Source organism: Panicum virgatum, chromosome 7K (genome assembly GCF_016808335.1).
Source record: "Panicum virgatum strain AP13 chromosome 7K, P.virgatum_v5, whole genome shotgun sequence".
Taxonomy (NCBI): Eukaryota; Viridiplantae; Streptophyta; class Magnoliopsida; order Poales; family Poaceae; genus Panicum; species Panicum virgatum.
The window spans coordinates 44,666,843-44,680,199 of NC_053142.1; the positions used below are offsets into that span (position 1 = coordinate 44,666,843).

The 13,357-nt window shown below is 42.6% G+C and overlaps 1 protein-coding gene and 1 long non-coding RNA gene across 2 annotated transcripts in view; one reads left to right on the forward strand and one right to left on the reverse strand.

Annotated features, from left to right (window-relative positions):
* Window positions 1-13,357, reverse strand: part of LOC120641559 — a 52,661-nt gene that overhangs the window by 12,686 nt on the left and 26,618 nt on the right. The window lies entirely within an intron of this gene.
* LOC120641560 lies at window positions 10,718-13,213 on the forward strand. The gene is made up of 2 exons (XR_005662310.1): window positions 10,718-11,084; window positions 12,070-13,213. It is a non-coding gene; the product is annotated as an uncharacterized LOC120641560 (long non-coding RNA).

Here is a 13,357-nt window from a genome sequence, read left to right on the forward strand (position 1 = left end):
AAACCCGGGTAGGTGGCCGGTTTTGAGAAAACCGCCAAAACTCCACGCGCGGGAAGATTCCCGCCTCCACGCCGTGGCCCTAGACGCCGTTCCCGCCTCGGCCTTCTGACGGCCCTAGATGCCGCCCGACGCTCGTCACCTCCTCGCCCGCAGCGAGGCCCTAGACGCCATCGACGCCAGTCGCCTCCGTCAGTCCCGAGACCGATGCCCGTGCCTCCACGACTTGGCGTCTTCAACCGCCGTCCGCCCCTTGGTTTTGTGGCGCAAACCAAGAAACCTGTCTTCCGTCGCCGCTTGCGCTCTCGATCCAGGAGTGGACGCCACAGCTGCCGCCCGGCCCGAGCTCCGGTCCCGGCTGCCCTTCACCGCCGTCCACCGCACGGTCCATCGGCCACAGCACCTCCACGGCAGCTCTCCGTCGACACTTGACGCCCGTGTACCTGCAATCCAAAGACCAAGCGCACGATCACACCGCACGGTTGACAATTCACTCATCACAAACAGAATAGAGTACTCAACATTCCTCAGTTTTGCCTGTCCCAGGGGGGCCCATAAAAGCTTTAAGGAAGAGGAGTGGTTATCCATTGCTAAAACACAGTCTGCTACTGCATTCAGCTGTGAATCATTTAGATTGAACTGCTCAAGGCCAAGGCCATCGGCTGATCTATGAAAGGAGGATTGAGATAATTGGAAGCCGGCATCTTCTACTACCTTCATGAGAAAATGATTAAATAAGCTTATAAGTTAGCTACCATGAGAAATAAAACAAGAAGGTAATGCAAAAGAACATAAGGGTGTTATCTTTACTTCACTATGCAGAGAAATAAGTAGTTATCATTGTCAAAAAATAATCATAATATGCTGAAAAAATTAGCAAAGGTGATGTAACATTGATGAAAAATTCTCCATGGAAAGACAGGAGGTTGACTTTGCTAAATTGGAGACAGCAATTAAGACATGCACTATGACACACTTGATTGCATCGCATGCAAAGAAATAGTAAGCATCATGAACAAATGTGATGTGCCAAAAAATTAGATAAAGTAATGTGCATTGATGAAACTCCTTTCTGAAAAGCCAGCATGTTGCAACATCTTAGTGAGGCAACAAATAAGACATGGACTGTAACTTTCTAACTTTTTAATTCCAAATAAATGGTGACATCAGGGAAAGATTGTTAAAAAAGAAAGATTAGGATGCATGGTTTATTTTGCGTGCAGGTACATACAATTGGTTTGTACTGCCACACCATACTAACAAGATCAGAGCTCCTTTTGTTCTGAAGCTGAGCAATATTAGCATCACTTGGTCCCATATGAAGGCATTTCCATATGCGATTATATGTCTTCATATTAATGAGAAACACAAGAAACAATGGCCCTTCAGGCATTTTTGTTTCAAGATCTGCTTCAACAGGAATGGAAGATGACAGTTGCACAATACAGCAGCTAGGTGGAAATTCGTCTTCTCCTCCACTTTTGAGAATAGAACCTAACACATAGGATGCTTTATTTCGTGTCAAATCTGATACATGCTTTGGTTTTTGTGAGGAGATGACTATTAAATCGCAATCACTGGGTTCATAAATCTCCCTTGACTTCACATCCTTCGTGGGTTGTGCAACCTCAAGACCAAATATTGGCTTCTTATTGTCAAGCTTTTTTATTTGGATTACTTCTATAAAGCTCGCCTGAGCGTAGCTGTCCAATGACGAGAAGATATCAGCATGTACTTCTTCAATCAGCGGGTAAGCAAAGGAATTCAAGTAACTCGCAAAAGACTCGAACGTATCTGGTATCATCTTGACCTGCAGTAATTATCAGATGTCTTTCAAATTCAGTTTAAAAAACTCAACTAACATAGGAGGAACAAGGTGGCCTTGTAAATAAGAAGAAATAGGCACCCAAATTCAAGATGAAGAGGACCTCGAATTAAAATTCAGTTTACAATACAAGCAAAATTAAGCATAGTCAACATCTGGTGTGAAGAGAGCAATGCAGGTAAACTTAGCAATCTTCAAAAGTACGCTATAATTAATAAAAAAGGCATCACTAAGCAGAAAGAAGACATAACATGTTACTCCACCAATCAGTAGATGAAACATTATCATGTTGAGCTAACAAGTCATTTGTCTAAAATTTGTATTTATACCTGACACTGAACTACAGTAAGATCATTATAAATAAAACAAAATTACTGATTTCTGTAGACAGATTAGGTTAAAAAGAATGTATATAAAACTTCTCTGTAATAAGAGCAGAGCCAAAACTGAAGTTTCTCTGGCAGATCATAATCCACCTCCTTTCTGTGCAGAGAAAGGTCACCTTCGAAATCCAACTACGAAGCAACAGAGTTTTCGAACTGCCAAACGCACAGCACACAAGAAGCAAAAAATGCAATTGGAAAAAGGAATTTTCGTTCAGAAGAAAAATGGATTCTCCCCCCATTCGCAACCCGAACCCGCATCCACGAAAAGGGAAAGCCGCATATGCTAGTCCGCGGGGGGAGGGGTCTATACCACTCAGACCAAAGGAGCGGTGGGAGCAGTCGGCGGCCTGGAGCTCGTCCACCGGCAGGTACGAGAGCGTCGCCGCCTCCATTGCGGTTGCCGGCGGCGGCGGGTAGAGGTAGGCTAGCAGTGGCGGAGCCGAGAGTCCAGTGCCGTGAGCCGAGGGTGAGAACTGAGAAGAGACGTTGAGATGGACCTGGCTGGCTGGTTGGGCTTGGTTTTTTTCTCATTGGTAGCTTGCTTGCAGTACGAACTCTCTTTTTCTTAAGAGGGCAGAGGCAACTCTCTGTCTTCAGGAAAAAAAAAACTCAGCAATGACCCCTTTCGATTAAAAAACATCCCCATGGTTCAGCTCCAGTTGATCCCTATTTTGTGGCCAAGGTACATTAGCTACCTGATTCCCATAAATTAACTAAAAGAAAAATGGGAGCAAAGCAAACAGAGAAAGGAAAAGCAAAAACAAAAAGGAGAGGGAGCATGGGCAATTTAGCAGAGTAAACCCAGATGCAACCGCAAGACAAACATACATGTAGGCTGTCGCAGAGTAAACCCAGACGCTCGAAAGAACGCAATGCTGCCCCCGAGTCCCCGACCATGCTGGTAGCATTGTTCTGCATGGTGGGGCTACTGCAATACTACCAGTTATACCTAGCGTTGGAACGCTGTATGGCTTGCGAGAAATTAAGAACGGATCACACGGAAATCAAGCAAAAAAACAGTGTATGCAAACAATCGCGGCAAAGCCACCATCTGGTACGGTGCTCGATGGACGTCACCTGGTGCCTGAGGAGGTCCCTGTTGAAGATGTCCCGGATGGACCATGAGAACACCTTGCACTCCAGATGACCGAGAGCGAACATGTTCTTCTTGGACCAGTAGCTCGCCACGGCCCCCATCGTGTCCGTGTCCTCTGCGCTGTGGAACTCGTCCTCGTCGCCGCCGCTCATCCAGCCGGCCCTCTTCCTCGTCCGGGGAGCAAGTGTGAGCCGAGCTAGCGAGTAGCGAGAGCTCGAGTGGCTACTACAGACGAGCTGTATTTAACGTTGTCTCTGCGCGCGACGAGCAGGCAGGCGGCCGTTCGGATTCTCGAGCAGCATCGAGTGCCCCGTCTGATCTGGGCCGTTGGATGGATCGCGCGGTAGTCGAGGCACGGGCAGATTGGAGCTTCTCGCAGCGCAGGGGGTGGATGCGTGTCCGTGTGCGTCGTTTCGTTTCCCCGTGTGTGCACGCGGCGAGCAAGAGTGCAGGGGAACGGCTGCAAACCAAACGCAAGCTGAGAGGCAATGTGAAATGCTCTACGGCCAATTCAAGGAGGAAACCCCTACGGCCACCGCTGCAATGCATCCATTCCTTCCATAGACCATACGGCGAGATAATTTCAGAGACATGCCAGGAATGGCTGAAGTGGCAGACGCTCCATGCTCAAAAACACAAGATCCTAGAAATTAACTGAATGGCAAATTCACCATGTCTGTTTCACAGGCGTATAGCCCAGCTGATCGTAGCATACACGATCAGATTGCTATGGAATAATGGAAGCTCAGCTGACGCATCATCATCTTTCTCGCGCCCAAAAATACAAGCATCAAATAGCAGCACTGTTGATAGAGTCTCAAGTTCGAAGATTGTTGACATCTTTTGGGGGTCAAAACACGAATACACTCGAACGTGATGCGCGAGCGCAAGGAGAGAGCCCACTGCAGCACCTCCTACGCAGGCTGGTTAGACCGGTCATTAAGATTACTAGTTTTCATGCAGTTTGTGTGTGGGAAAAAGAGAGAATTTATTTTTTGTGAGAAAAAAAATAATTTAGTGAGAGAACTTATGTTTGGTACTTCCGTGAAATGGAATCAAGGGATCCCTAGAATCAATAAGTTTTTCTGACTCCAACATACCATCTGACTGAACTTCAAACGAAAAATCTTGTGGTCAATCCTACTAATGAACCAACAGTTTTACGAACTATCTATGTATCAAGTGCAAACACCAGCATAATATACAAGAATCTCGTTTGATTCCCATTGAAGAACCAACTGATTTTATGAACAAAGTATCAAGCTCAAACACAGTACACAAAGTAAAAATCTGGTTCAAATCCTACTGAAGAACCAACCAATTCTATGAATAATGGCATCCTTTTTTCTGAAACGAACCGGTAGGAAATCTGCCCATTATATTAAAAAGCAGGAGGAGCCCGATGGGCTAAAGTGCAAGAAAGGGAAAAATCCCCAAAGAAATTAAACACTGTTAATTAGAAGGCCTAAGTGCTTTGCACCAGCCAAGCTCCAGATCGATGCTTCATCTTTGATCTTGCTAATATGGCATCCTTCGAATCTAAACTTGTTCAGGAAATAGCCCAATACAGAACTGATAAGTAATAAACAGTTGAGAGGGTCCAAAACTAACATAAAACACTAGACAACAGGAATCCTAAATCATTCAAGCGCCACTCACAATCCACATCTCTGAACAGGGCCATGAAACGCCGCACAAATATAAATGTCGGCGAAGGCGACAGGAGTACTGCTAGGATGGAGGGCGGTGCAAGCAGTCGCTGGCTTGTAGCTCGCCCCCGAACAAGCACGGGAAAAGCGGCACCGCGACCTCCGTACTCCGTCGCGGTTGCATCAACGCACATCATCTCGTGGACCGAACGAAGGTGATATGTGAGGAAGGCATTGGACAACGGATCTCTTAATGAAAAATGTGCTTGCGAAAAAAGGCATTGGACAACGGAGGCCACGAGATGGGATGGACCTGGCTCTTCGGGATAGCTAGGCCACAAATCATAAATAGAGTTTGCCATGGTTCATTATTTACTAACTTCTGTATTGTCAGTTTCTCTCATTCTCCTCCTCTGTTTATTACAAGGTGAGGTGAAGCGTCCCCACATAAATAGAAACTAAATATGATATAAATATCAGTCCCAGAAGGCTGATAACATATTTATTCAACAGATAGTTCAGTTACCGTACAAATCTCCAAGGAGCCGGATACTTGATACAGATCTAGGCGGGGTCTAGCTCAGGCTCAGAGTAACGGGCTAGCAGAAATATCTTGCAGAGGACCAACACCACAGGCAAAGTTGGATGCGGACGCAACCTCTACTCGACGTCTTCAACCACGAAGTCCGGATCTTCCTCTAAAGCAAAACCACAAATATATATCGGGTGAGTATAAAAGTACTCAACAAGTCCAACCCCATCCACGGAGGGGGATAACACAGATATGCACAAGATAAATTAAGGATAAGGCTGAGATTTATTTGCAGCAAAACTAGATTTTACGCATGCAAGGATTTATTTTTTTGAAAAGGATTTTCTCAAAACAATTCTTTAGTACCCGAATAATGAGTGGGATTGATCCTACACGAAGGATTCAAGTTTTAATACTACCGGACTCCTCATCCGCAGTAGCTCATGGCACAACTGTCGGACACCTTCCAAAAACAACTCACACCATAGAAACCATCCATTTCCAGAATCTAGTTATGTGACCAAACCGTAACTCGCCCAGTACCGTGGGCACGACTATTTGAATAGATTTTAAACTCTGTATAGGTGTACAATTTTACCCACAAGTGGGGTACCACAATATAATCATCTTAGTGTCGGTGCAGATTCCAACAAAGTCATTACCCACCTTAGCTAGACCTGACTAGCCAACACGAAATCCACCAAGGGGCCATTGACCTATCACTGAGGTTTAACCAGGGCATAAGTCACCACGATCTTATCCCTTCTCCTTGATCACCCGTTGCTCTCAGCTCTCCTGATGGCTATCAGACTAACTAGTGGGGTTTATGCTAAGCCGTTGCCACACACAACGATCGAGTGGTTTGCACGATAGTTGAGTTAGCCAAGATGACACATCAACTCGGTCTTTAATTGTGATAAGATGAATATCTCCCAACCTTCTTGCTCAACCACAAAGGTACGAGCCTCCAATATGACAATTTACACAGAAATGCCATCCATCCATCCCATCTTTCCCTTTACACAAAACTTACACATATTTCCTTTTATAAAACAGGTTGTAACCATTTTTTAGTGTAATAAAATGAGCACAAGGTCCTAAACGGCATTCTAGCAGTACTTATCATCCAAATAGAGGGTATCATATTTAGAGATAAGCATAGGTTTATCATCCAAACAGAACGTATCATATTTAGAGATAAGCATAAGTTGTCAAGGAATGATCATAGAAATCAAGGAGTGGCTATCCAATGGGGTTTCAGCACTAAATTATTATGCAATTTTATAAAACAGGCTGATAGGTTGTGTTTATAAAATTGGGTTAAATATGCAATCAAAGGATGGAATTGGACTTGCCGTCTACAAAGCCTTCCGGGAGCTTTAAGCGTCCCCTCATAAAAGAAGACTTAAAAGTGATACATTATCAGTCCCAGGAGGCTGATAACACTTTTATTACATCAGATGGTACATCACCGTACAACTCTGCGCGGAAGTGGGCAGTGAAGCGCCACTATCACGAGGATAATAACTAATACCCACACAACGATATTAACTACGAAAAGGGGGTCATCAGAGTCTTGCGCCATGCAGAACTTTCTGTGGGTGACCCTAACCACAGGCAAGGTTGGGTGCAGGACAGAAACCCTACTCAACGTCTTCAGGAACGAAGTCCGGATCCTCCTCTGTAAAAATTAAGAATGGGGTGAGTACAAACGTACTCTGCAAATCCAACCACACCCACGGATGAGGTATAAACAGTATATAATGCATCGGTTACAACAAGGATAAGGTGGGGGTTTAACTTGCGGAAAGCAATTTTTAATGCATGGGCTCATTTGAAAGAAAAGATTTTCAAAGCAAATTTTCTTTGTACTTAATAACACATAATGTTGGTCCACACAGGACCCCAAGTTTTAAGCTGCTACCGGACTCCTCATCCGCCATAGCACACGACACAACTGCCGGACACATTCCTAAAACAACTCACGCCAACCCATCCCAAAATAAACACTAGTTATGTGACCACACTGTAACTCGTCCAGTACCGTGGGCACGGCTATTCGAATAGATTTTAACTCTGCAGAGGTGTGCAACTTTACCCACAAGCGGGATACCACAGCCCGATCACCGTAGTGTCGGTGTAGATCCCAACAAAGCCATTACCCACCTTAGCTAGACCTGACTAGCCATCACGGGATCCACCAAGGGGTCATTGACCTATCACAGAGGTTTTAACCGGGGCATAAGTCACACAGAGCTAATCCCTTCTCCTTGATCACCCGTTGCTCTCAGCTCTCCTGATGGCTATCAGACTAACTAGTGGGGTTTATGCTAAGCCGTTGCCCATTCAACGGTCGAGTGGTTTGCACGATAGTTGAGTTAGGTGAGATGACACACCAACTCAATCCTTAGTGGGACTCACCGAGAAATTCGGTAGAGAATACGGATGATGATATGTTGTTAGCCACGAAGCATCTAATACACATGCTTACTGTACAGAAATACCGTAACGATTAACACGGAAATGAGGGGTTGGGGCTTTTTTTTCACACATCTGGTTTATAGCCAATTTTCCTGTTACAATCTATATATCTATCTATTATACTATTAAGGGAGTGTTAACAAAAACAACCACATTCGCCGGCCGAGAGGGTCTAAAAATTCTCACTTAATCTAAAAAAGGGATTTAGACCGTTGAATTTTACGAAGATCTAATGATCTAAACTAAGTCAAGAGTCCATATCAAATATTATTACTAAATAGCTAATTTCAAAATTAAAAAATAGAGGAAATTGGGACTATAAACTAACTCAACAGTTCATATCAAATACTATTACTAAAGAGCTAATTTAGGAATTTCAAAATAGCAAGACTAGGATATTACTAAAGAGTCCATACCGAATATGATTAGTAAAAAAATCGTAATTAAAAAAATAAAAAATCTAGATAATAGCTAATTTTGAAATTAAGAAAATAGGGAAAATTAGGACTAAACTAACTCAAAATCCATCTAGCCTAAGTCAAGAGTCCATATCAAATATTATACTAAATAGCTAATTTCGAAATTAAAAAACAGAGAAAATTAGGACTAAACTAACTCAGCAGTCCATATCAAATACTATTACTAAAGAGCGAATATTTAATCTCAAAAAAACTAAAGAGCGAATTTTGGAATTTCAAAATATAAAAACTAGGATATTACTAAAGAGTCCATACTGAATATGATTAGTAAAAGAAATTGAAATTAAAAAATAGAAAAGTTCTAGATAATATCTAATTTCCAAATTAAAAAATAGGGAAAATTAGGACTAGACTAACTCAAAAGTTCATATCAAATACTATTACTAAAGACTTTATTTCAGAATTTTAAAATAAGAAAAACTACAATATGACCAAAGAGTCCATACCGAATACGATGAGTAAAAAAGTTAGATTCGAAATTAAAAAATAAAAAGTTTCTAGATGCCCAAGATGAGGAATGATATTATAAAGATAAAACACATGATATTAAGATTGTAGCTTATTGTTGTCATTAGATATTATAAAGAGAAATAATATTACTAAAGAGCTAATTTCGAGAAAAACTAGGATATGACCAAAGAGTCCATATCTAATACGATTAGTAAAAAATAAAATTGAAAATTCCAGATGCCTAAAGACCTCTAAAATACCTAGATGACTGTGCCAAAAGATAGAATGGAGGAGGTGGCGCCAACGGCTGTTCCAACTGAAGCCAAAGATGTCAAAGACGTGGGACATAGTCATCCGGTGAGTTTGTGGAATGTAACAGAAGGCGGTCGAGGGATATGGCATGCGTGCAAGGGAATTGGATCGGAAACACATGTATGTTTGTTATTTATGTTAAGTATACTCTCACACTTAGTGTGCAATCATATTTGAAATGTGATGCACGAGAACAGATACATGGTGTTCTACGTAACAAGTGGCCTAATGGGAAGCCAAAAACAATTTATGGCGCCCCAATATGGTAAAGTTCATCTTAGATAAATAACAAGTAAATAACTAAATTATAAAAAATAGAAAAATATTATTTCATGCTAAAATTTTCTAGCCATTACCACTACAATTATAACTTCCTTTTCTTCTTTTATAATGAATTAACCATTATCTCAATTATGTATGTGGACAGTTTGCTTGAGTAGTTGTCTGGCACTGTAGAGTATAACAACTATGTAACCGCAATTGCCACTTTCTAACATTAAATTTTTCTATGTTACTAATTTGAAAAAGTTAGAAAGATGCATGTTTCTACTTTCTATTAAATTATAAATAATTAAATAAATATTAATTGTTACATATCAATCACCATGTATTGAAAGCTAAGTAATAGTTTGATAATGACATTCATTGAGTCTTGCATGCCCTTCATTATATATCAATGTCTCAAACACCAGTACCTTGGACAATAACACAAGTAACCCTAAAAATTATTACGTTTTTTTACTAGTCTACCAAACGCATAAAAATAAAATAGTTTTCGTCCAATAAATCCAAAAGAAGTCCTTGAATGGTTTACAATGCAGAAGAGGAGAAAAAAAATATCTTCACAGGCTTCTTCTCATTCACCAAGTGGTAAAGTGCTCTCAAAATTACCACATTACCAACAAGAACATAGCTTGGTAAAATATTTTCAAAAGAATAGTTTTGACTCCATGAAAAATATGGTTTCACCATTAAAATCAAAACTAATAAGTTTTCGTAGGAGATGAGGCCCAACCAAACAAGTCGTTATTGTGCAATTTAGTAAGCATGTTAGCAAATAAAAAATCATTGGCATGGCCATGGAGAAGCACTTGAATAGCATTATTTTATAGAAAAACTACGAGTAGAAAAAAGTTAATATGAGTCAGATTTTGAGAGAGTGATGACAGATTGTACCTTGCCAGCTATTAAAATAAATTTGTAGAGCCCAAACACGACATGTGATCGAGAAAAGATACTGCAACTATAAAATAAAATAAATGTATGTATGTATAAATTTTAAGGAAATGAAGATGGAAGAATAAAATAAAAACTAGCTACCCGCTATTTGCACGGGCCACCTTGCTAGTTGACAAATACTTACCTCACTTGTGATGCACCCTTTGAGTTGAGAGGCAAAAAAAGATGAGGTTTGATATGGTTCCTCCACACAAAAAATATCTGGAACGCTGATTTTAACAGCACGTGTTTTATTTTAATCAGGACAGTTTAGTCATTAGCTCAGCACAAATCCCTTTCACCGGTTAGATAATCGCTGCCTGCTCGCAATCGCAGTTCATCCCCAACCCGCGGCTCTTCCCAACCGCGGCGGCCTGCGCACGGCCCCCTCCCTCGACCGCCCATCCAACGAGCTGAGTTGCCGCCGGCCAGAGCCTCGTCGCGCAGTCACCCGGCGCCGAATAGCAGCACGTCGACGCCGCGCAGCAGAGGCTCATGACCCAGGTACTCGCGGCCCAAGGTTTGGCGGCGAGACTTCTTCTACCCAGGAACTCGCCACCGCGAAGCACTCCCTGGGTGGCGTGGAACCCCAGCGTCGAGCAGCAGGGGAATCGCCTACATTGCGCCGGCAAGGCTTAGAACTTTAGAAGAACACCAAGGTGAGTCTTGGATCCATTGATATGAATAGATGAAACTTCCTGGCTTCAATTTCTTGTGATATATCAATATGACTCTCGTGGTACATCAATTTGTATGGTAATGTTCCATTGACATGCACTAGATCGTACAAATCAATTTGTGGTGTACCTGTTGCTAATCAAAATAGATGTGCAGATTTGCACAAATGTGAACACATCTGCTAATTTGATTATATTGGAATCTGATGAGAAAATGTGGATAAATTATGGTCTGCTTTGTGGAGATATGCCTAGATGTTTGTAGGGGCATAAATAAAGTAATATAGACAAATGGCTTGATAGTTTAGCCAACTCATTCATTGACCGAATAATTTTGCAAGAGATATTATTTTCAATAAGTAGGTGGTAGTTGTATGCTTTCAGTTTTACAAAAAACAAACTAGGTATATTAATTTGTAATAGTTTCTCCAGAATTTGTAGCATTTTGTTTGTCCAAATTGAATTCCCTCAAACAACACTGCTACTAGTTTGTTGACCATTTTCAAGTGTCAAGCATTTTATTATTTGTACCCATCTAGTAATTGAAAGGTCAGTTCCCTTTTACTGATTGGATAACTTAACGAAGGAAAGTATGGTTTATCTAAGTATAGAGGCTCTATTGGAGTATCATGAAATTATCAGCAAGACATTCGGTGGTTGCATCTCTTGTCTTAGTGAGGTTGCTGCCCTGGAAGGTTATGAACTAAATGATGGTGGACTTCTGAACATGTAATTTAACTTTGCCTTCTCGTATGTAGGATTGTAAACTTTGATGTGCATGCCCATAATTATTTTAGAAATATCAATCTGATAACCTGCAGTGTGCCATCAGATGTTTAGATTAATCAATTGCATGGTGGTGTATCGTGACTCTAAAAGTTAAGACCTGAACACGGGTCTGGCCGGCGAGGAGCTCGCCGTCAAGGCCTTCCACCCTGAGAACTTCCTGGTGCTCTGCTCTTCGCAGGGTTCTCGCGATCGGGTGCTTGGCGCCACCCCTGTTCCGCTCGGCATCACAAGCCTGTCGCTTCGGCTATGGACGCGGTTGGTTCATGCAGAGTCTGAGACTCTGCTCTCCAAGGTTACGATCGAGCTCGATGGCGTCCCTGCGCACGCCTGGGACCTCTACACTGCCAGCAAGCTTCTCGCTGGGCACTTTTGGATGCAACTCTGAGCATGGATGACATGTCCACGTTCAGGCTTACTGCTCGGACCAAGGATCCGGCTGCCATCCCCATCTCCAGGATGATGTGTCACTCTAGGTAATCGAGTCTATGAAACTTCCACAGAGAATATAAGGGGCCGGAGGAAGTAGTTTTCAATCACACTTGCTGGGGGGGAGGGGGGGAGGTTATTTTATAGGATGAGTAATGTATCTAAAATTTTCTAAAATATATTCTTTTGGTATGTTCGAGAGAAGAGAGAAGAAATAAGAGTAGTAATTTGTATTTTTCAGGCATCTGAATTTGTTGAAACTGACAGGATCAAAGGATAACTCTGAAATAATTTTGCGGGTTTTCGGGGGAGCTGAAAATACATTAATACTACTGCTTTATTTATAATACTCCATGTTAAAGCAACATATCTTGGCCGGGTTGCTATCGTGGTGCTCGTCTGCGGACGGCTCGCTCCGCCGTCGTGGCCGCGCCGGCGATGCCTCACAGCATCGTCAATTCGTCAGGCAGGACCAGCATTGTGGCGGTCTCTGGAATTGGAGGGCACAGGATGGTGTGCAGAGGGCGGGTTGCTGCCATGCCTGGATGGACGACGACGGACGGGTGGCGGTTAAACCAGGCGGCAGAGGCAGAGCGGAGTCTGGGAAGGCACACCGGCGGCGGGGTGAAACTGCAACTGGTGGGTGGAAGATCAAGAGGCTTCGAGGGATTGGACGGAAAGCGAGGTGAGTTTGGGGGTTGTTCTGCTGCTTCGTCGCCGTCTGAACTCTGAACGCGTCGGGGTCGCCGAAAGCCGGTAGGTTTACAAAGAGACGGATTTATTTATTTTTCTACTATCATCGGTTGGTCTACTTCAATACTTGTACCAAACATAAACATTGAGCAAAACATTGAATCCATACAGACCTGCAATAAACTTCATGCATGTGTCGCAAATAACAGCAATTCATTGCATTGCATATAACGAAGCTTAGAGCCACGATCCAACCAAACGGCATGTAACCTGATCATACGGCATCCCCAGTCCTAGATGTCTGAGAAACAGCTACATCTACAGTAAGGTGGTCACATAAAGCAACT